The 7,519-nt window shown below is 38.0% G+C and overlaps 1 pseudogene; it reads left to right on the forward strand.

Moving 5' to 3' along the window:
• Positions 1–876: 876 nt before the first annotated feature.
• On the forward strand, positions 877–1,530 carry LOC147461933 (uncharacterized; annotated as a pseudogene).
• The last annotated feature ends 5,989 nt before the right edge of the window (positions 1,531–7,519 follow it).

The raw sequence follows: 7,519 nt of genomic DNA on the forward strand, positions 1-7,519 counted from the left end.
TCACAAAGACCTAGCTCAATCAGCTGAGCTAGATGACAAAGCTAGAATATCCACATCTGGCATAAGAAAGATACCTCTTACAAGTAGGGAACACTCTCGGATGGGGAGAGTCCAATCTCCACCTCACTTACTGCAATCAGGACAACCCTATCAACTGCAAACAACAAAGGAGAGTCACAATACTCTCTTACAATTTAGCGGACAACAGAAGCCAAATACAGGATCGAATCGACAACATAGTCCTAAGACTATACAGAAGCCACAGATAAAGGATCACATGTTGATAACAAACATAGAATTAAAGTTGGTCACTAAAGCAGGGGCTGAAACGACCATCTACCAGGGTTATAATGGAAGCTATTACAAGCTTCTTGAGAATGCCACAATCAAAAAAGATAAGGGCAATCAGTCAAAGCCAGCATCAGTGTTGGTTTTTAAGTATCTACATGTCATGCTGATGACATATTTGATCCAAGATACCTATGGGCAACGAATACCAACAATATTATGGACAAATACGTCGACCAGGTATAGAACAAATAGGAATAGATGTGCATTGCTACGAATGTGGCATTGATCATCTAATACCCAATTGCCCCGTAAAGATGCACTTAGATATGATGAAGCAGCAAAACCAAGACAGTATCAGACTGCAAGTAGCAGAATCATTAAAGCAGACGTCTCCAAATAGAAAGTCGCCAGAAAGAAAGCAAAGACAAACTGATGACTAAAATATTGGAGGTCAAAGGCGTCAATGATATTTCGATTGAAAATCAAGCGCCCAAAAAAGATCAGCTACAAAAGATGGTCTCAAATAGCTTGGAATTTTTCACGCTTGAAGTCGAAAGATCCAACAAAGATGCAGCGGACGATCCAATGTCAGAGGAAGTGGATGAAGAAATTATCTGCGACCCAGAACCAAAGCAGGTACGGGAAGTCAAGGACTTGCCACTGAAGATTTCAACAAGCAGAAATGTGGAATCAAAGATTCTACATAATAATGCTAATAGCACAGATAGTTCAACGCTAATCAATGTACCTCAGAATTCAACAAAGCCAGAGATCAAGTCTCAAAGCCAAGAAATAGACATCTCAATGTATTCAAAGGCAAACTTGAATCAAAAGGCAGAGGCGGTCATAAAGTCAGATCCTAATATTGTCTCGCCAGTGGAAGATGCCACAGAACCAAAGGTGACACAAATCACAATTAACTTGAACAATCAGAAGAAAATGGTGCATCAAGCACATGAAGCCTATCAAAAGACCTACAAACAGATCAATAAAGAGCAATGTGAACCAAAGGTCACGATAAGCATTGCATCTGGAGAAAAGAGTCAACATACTTCTGTCTAGCTGGCAGAGGAAATTAAAGACTCAAACAAATTTTCAAAAATAGAGGCACAAAGGACTGTTCAAGTCAGTTTAGACACAGAACTCACCAAAGCATGTCATCCACAAGCAAGGAAGTCACAAATGCATCTAAACAATCAATGCGAACAGCTGTGGATTCAACACCCCAGGGAAAGATAGACCAACAATCTAGACTAAAGTATAAAAAGGTCTTTCAGCCAAAATACCCAACCCAGAGTAAACAAAGACACAAGCAGCACATCAAAACCTATGTTTCGGCCAATGACATCAATGTCAAAGATCCAGTTTGGGTAAATGATCCTAGTCCAAACAATTCAGGTAAACAAATGGGATGGATTGCATCCTAGTACAGCTTAGAAGAGCAAGGCTATTACAGTGGTCATCCAAATGTTTGGTTACCTAAACCAAAGATATCAGGCTATACAGTAGCAAGTGGCTTCAAACCAAAACAACAAACAGGTAAATCAAGATCAATTTCAACTCAAAATAGGAGATCGAACAACAGGGCTAGAAACAGGTTCAAAAACGATTCTCAATCTAGAAGGCCTACATATCTTCAAGGGAATTTACCAACCGTGATTCCCAAAAATGGCAAGGAACAGATACAATTGAATTCAAGAGTACATACAAAAATATTTGTGCCATCAAATATACTTCAAGCGCAGGGATATTTCAAAGGACAAAAACAAATCTGGCTACCCAAGGCACCAAGACCAGATTTTACACAACTTGAAGATAATTACAGCTACAAACACCGACAAATCAAGGATACAAGTCCAAAAAGTCAATATGTCGTCTGTAAAAATAAGCCAACAACAAATAGCAGATACATATGGGTGCTAAAGCAGACAAACGAGCAGAAGAAGATTGAAGTCATCTCCCACTTCCAACAAAATGAAACCAGCCAATCTTCTCAAATAATGGACCAAAAGTTAAAACAAGCAATTTTGACAACCAAGGTCACCCAGGTATGGCAGAAAAAACCTACCTTGCCACAATGGTCCTTTAATAACCCTCTTTTGAGGATCTGAGCTCTAAATGTCTAGATATATACTTTGTTGAGAGCTCAAGACAGTAGTCAAGTCAAAAAAATGTCAAGAGTCGGGCAGCTGAGCCGATAAATGAGCAAAGTGTTAGACCTAAGCATCAAGTCCTAATATTTTTATGTGGTCTATGAGTCTAGCTAATTAGGCTACAGTTCAAGCTGCAAGAGTTGAGCGTAATTATATCAAGTCGCTCATTCTGGATAGGTGAGCATAGTCAATCTATTATTTTAATCATGGTGGAGAGGCAAAGTGTTCAAAACAAAACACACACGCACTTGTGCACATTAGGAGAGTGGAAACCATTGCATCAAATACCCTTCTCAAGAGTAGTGGAAGCTAGTAAAGTGGAAACTATGTGCTTCAAGCACCCAACATGTCAACAGATGCAACACATGAAGATCTGCTTTGAGATTGTGGTACAAGATTTCACAAACTTTTTTGTTAGTTTAGTGTCATAGATTTGTCCTTTTTTGTCTATTGTCAAAACAATCATATGATTTTCAATCACAGCCTTTGTTTAGCTTATAAATTGTCAGGTACTGTCATGCCAAAAACTTTGTACGAGTTAGACACTGCCACACATAAGTGGTAAGACCTCCCAAAACATATTTGTTCTCAGCCCTTTTTTTTGTCCCACTTCTCACGCGGTTACTGGATTCACCTTAAACCCAAGGTTTGGCAATGAACCAAAAACTCCAATCATTGGTAGCTAACTATTTTTGACCTACACCCTATCTGTTCAAGGAGGGGGTTACTGACCTAGCACCAGGTTATGGATACACCAAAATCCTTAGTTGTGAGAGAACCTAAAAATCACGGTTGCCGAGTATACCAAAAACTTGAGATATCATGGAAGTGGTATAGTTCGGGCTTGAGGGGGGGATTGTTGGGTTCAAGCCCTGTATGGTCTAATCCCATGGGATCACTCTCTTGGAGCATGCAAATGCACTCCAATCCTTTTTAGTAATTTGCATGAAAAGAAACTCTATATATGTAATAATGTTTTGATGAAATTTACAAGGTGTTATTTTAACTTGCTGTGTCAAATTTCTCTCTCTCTCTCCCTTCTCATCTCATTCACCTCCTCCCCTGCTCTTCCTCACCTCGCCATGGCATCTCCTCGATGGCACCCTCCATAGCCGCTGCACCCAACATGAATATCTGCTTACTGTGTGGCTATGGAGATGGTTCAACATAAGGGTACTCAACCATAATAATTTGGGCTCTTTTATTGTTTTTTTTTTCACTTTTTAGTTTTCTAAAGGTTATTATTTCGTACATCGGGGCGTGTAGTACCGTTTGGTAACACAGAAATTGATTGGAGATGGGAGGTTTGGATTAATGGTTTTTTTAACCATTAGCAATAGACCTGTCTGTAAGGCTTCCATGGATGTTCAAATGTTCAAGCTTGCATTGCTTTAATAATCTGGTTACTTTGACAGTCTTTTAGTGTTGGACTAAGAGATTTGCATACTACTACATAAAAACAGAGCATTTACATTATTGTGAGCATGGATATAAGTTAGTAAAGGATTATACTATTCATTGATTGGTTTGCTTTATAGAAAGCTTACCACCTAGCTTGGTTTGACATAGCTTAAGAACACCATAAATTGTTATGGTATCCTGCATCACACACATAATTTTGTAGGAGTTTTGCATCTCGCTTAAATTTTTGAAATGGATGGCACTACAGTAACTCTGTATTGATCGTACTTGGCATGTCAACAATAAAGGGTTGAAGATGTGTACACTATGCTGGGCTCTATTTTTCATTACGTTGCACTGTTTGGTTTTGTGGGATGGATGTTATACACATCTCCAATTTTGTCAGTTATAAATGGGTTCTACAAACCATGGTGTATTGGTGGTTTTTTTGTACATACAACTATCCCCTACTTTCATGCTAATTTTTAGGTAGCTGGTTTTACATAAGGTGGTTTATGTCTCAAACAAATCATGGATCTGAGTATAACCTTAATACACTACGGTTTAGGTTTTTGGAAGCCCATGCAAAAAACAAAGTCTTGGCTATAGATATTGCTGTTTTTTTACGAACAAAATGGGAGTATTGGTTACTAGTTACTGTTGTGATTTTAGTGGGACTCTGTCTTGATACTACACAATCTTAAAGTTTGTTTTATTAAAAAAGTGGGAGGTGTGGTATGTTTTATCGTCGACATTCACAGGAAAGGCAATGAGCAGGTCTGCCCCAAAGGGCGATTGTCATTTGAACTCAGGTGTGTGGACTGATGTTTGCATACTATGGGGCAACCTGTGATTCCATCTTGTCTTGGGTTCATACCAGGCCACCAACGTATTAAATAATGCCATTTTTAATGTTGTTTTCTAGGGTGTGATAATTTTTAAATGGATTAAGGCTAGGTTTATTGGTTTGAATAGGTTTTCTTCTTATTTGGCGTGACACTTACTAATGCCTTATCTAAAATGTGCTTGCAAATTTCTTGACGCCAAAGCCTCATGTGAGTCTAACATCATGTGGTTCAACCATGCTAAGTGGTATATCCTCAACCACCTTGATCAACTCTTCCCCGAGAAATCGGTGGACTTTCATCTATTCCTCATCTGCTCTTGGTTGGGGAGATAGGCCAAACACAACTTGTGGTTGCTCAAATTGCTTTTAATATTTTTTGTGGGCTAATGCTTGATATTCTTAAGGAGCTCAAATCTGATGAGCCCTGCATGGACTTATCTGTCTACTTATGCCAATAATAAAGGTGTCAAGATCATCACTAGTCTACTCAAGCCATGTATTGAAGATGAAGATTCTCCCTCATTGAAAAGACCCAACTCTTTAACCACCCACAACAACTCTTTCCCATGTTTTTTAAACCCCCAATTCTTTCTCCATCTTTGATAGGGAAAAGTCTCGTAACTTTACTAGAGGAAGGGGAAGAAATACTCCCATCCGGCACATCCTTGACTTATGATCATCTACAGTATGCAAGTTTCTTTTGGCCCTTGTGAAAGGATGCATCTCACAAAGAAGACCTTTACTATGGATTTAATCTATTTACACTATCTTTTCCAAAGTGAACTTTTGGATTGGGTTCCCCCCAAAACAATATTCTATGAATGCTTTGACTTACTTTTTGGAAATCATAAAATGCTTGATAATGTCCTTATTAGTTGGAGATATCAAACACCTATCAAGAGTCTTGTCTACAGTAATGATGTTTTACGTCACAACACTATCCTGAAATGCGCTTGTGATAAATATAACACTTTTTATAAAGATTTTGGTTATTTTGGCAAATATGTTTGCACTTGTGATCTTAATTTAATTGATGACACCACGGTCCAAAGAATCCTGCCTAAAGAAATGAACCACATCCGTAGTTCTCCAAAAAATCCTTATCTTGCTCTATCAGCTTTGTTTAGCCGTATATCTCAGCTTGTCGATTCTCTCCGACTAGAGAAGACAGTCCTACTAGACTTAACTAAACTAGTTCGACAATATTTTTTTCAAAAAATCTCTTTCATACCATACAAATGGCTGTCCATTGACAGTACTTAAATCACACGGCACCTCAGAGTTGAATTTCAAAAATTTGCACATAGTCGCTTTATCGTAGGGCTTGATAAAAGCGCCAACTATCCTACTCTTATGTGCAAAAACTAGGCTTGGAAAGCAGCACATTCTTGTCTCTCTGGGAGGAAATTCACATTGCCTTACCATTCTTCTAGTTTAATTATCGATAGGATCACTAAGCATCTTAATGATCTTGGATATTCTCTTAAGAAAGTCAAGCTTCTTGTGCTATTTTCCACATATAAACATCATAAACATAAATTCAGATGGATATCAGATGCTTTGAATGTGCTATTTACTGACATTACTAAAGATATCACCCTTTTTCTTGACCTTATACTTTTTTATTTGAATCCGTATGTGCAACTAAGAAAAAAAATTGTTCAAACTTCATAACCGGTTTTGGCTAGTTAAAAACTTTACCGATCAACTTTTCTAGACAAATATTCCATCTCTTTAGTATAGACATCACTCATTGCTACAAAAATAGACCCCTGAATGGTGAATTAGGGTAAAGAGTATTTTGACAAAAATGATTAGGATAGCATTCAAGCACGCTAGGGTAAAAGGTTTCTTCTACATCTCCCTCACTAATAAACCAAGATGGCTTAAGAAACCCCACTCATCTCACCCCTTCCATTATAGTGAAGGAAAGCTGATAAATAGAATTATCCAGATTCTTGACAATTGTTTTATTTTGTTTACAGACCAATGTTGTAACCAAAGCTTAGGCATCTCTATGGGTTTGTCTTGCTCACCCCTTATGTGTAATTTATATTTAACCTTTTTTTGAATACAAATGGTTTCTCAAAACCATGAAAGATAAGGACAACTTTCTTAAGCTCTCCCTATTTAAGCATACTTACAAATACATGGACAACATCCTAAGCCTTAACAATATATCAGTTTCAGATGAGATTAACCTTATTTACCCTAACTGCCTTAAGATTGAACCAACTTACAATCCCAGGTTTGTTTTCCACCTCTGCACAATTATTTAACTTCACAATTATGATACATAACCTCTATAATGGTATCCATGACTACCATTTCACTTGGAAAAGAGAGCTATTGAATATCTCTTCCATTGAGTTCATAAAAAAGAAAAGTACCGACCTCGTAAAGCAGCTCTTAATACATGCATCATCCTCCTTTACTTGATCTCGTATTCTTCCTCTAATTCCTTCTTAACATGGGAAGACATTAGGCTTCTTATACACAATTTTTTCCTTAATGTATTTAGGAGAAGTGACTTAATTGACACAATCATCGAGACTATATCCCAAAATGACTTGCGTAACTTGCAATTCAGCCGCTCTAACCTCATCTCTTTAATTAGGTAGTAGACCCATGCACAATGGGCTTACTGTTGACACATTGTGTATGGTGCTTGGGACAAGGCGGGTACACGCGCGCGCGCACACACACACACACACACATTACAGGAGGACACTAGAACCAATTAATTGGCTTATTGATTTTTACTTATGCAAAAATCAATTGAGCAAGTACATACCCCGTCAGGAAAAGGCAGTAGTGGATGAATAAG

Source organism: Adiantum capillus-veneris, chromosome 3 (genome assembly GCF_014529385.1).
Source record: "Adiantum capillus-veneris isolate H3 chromosome 3, ASM1452938v2, whole genome shotgun sequence".
Taxonomy (NCBI): Eukaryota; Viridiplantae; Streptophyta; class Polypodiopsida; order Polypodiales; family Pteridaceae; genus Adiantum; species Adiantum capillus-veneris.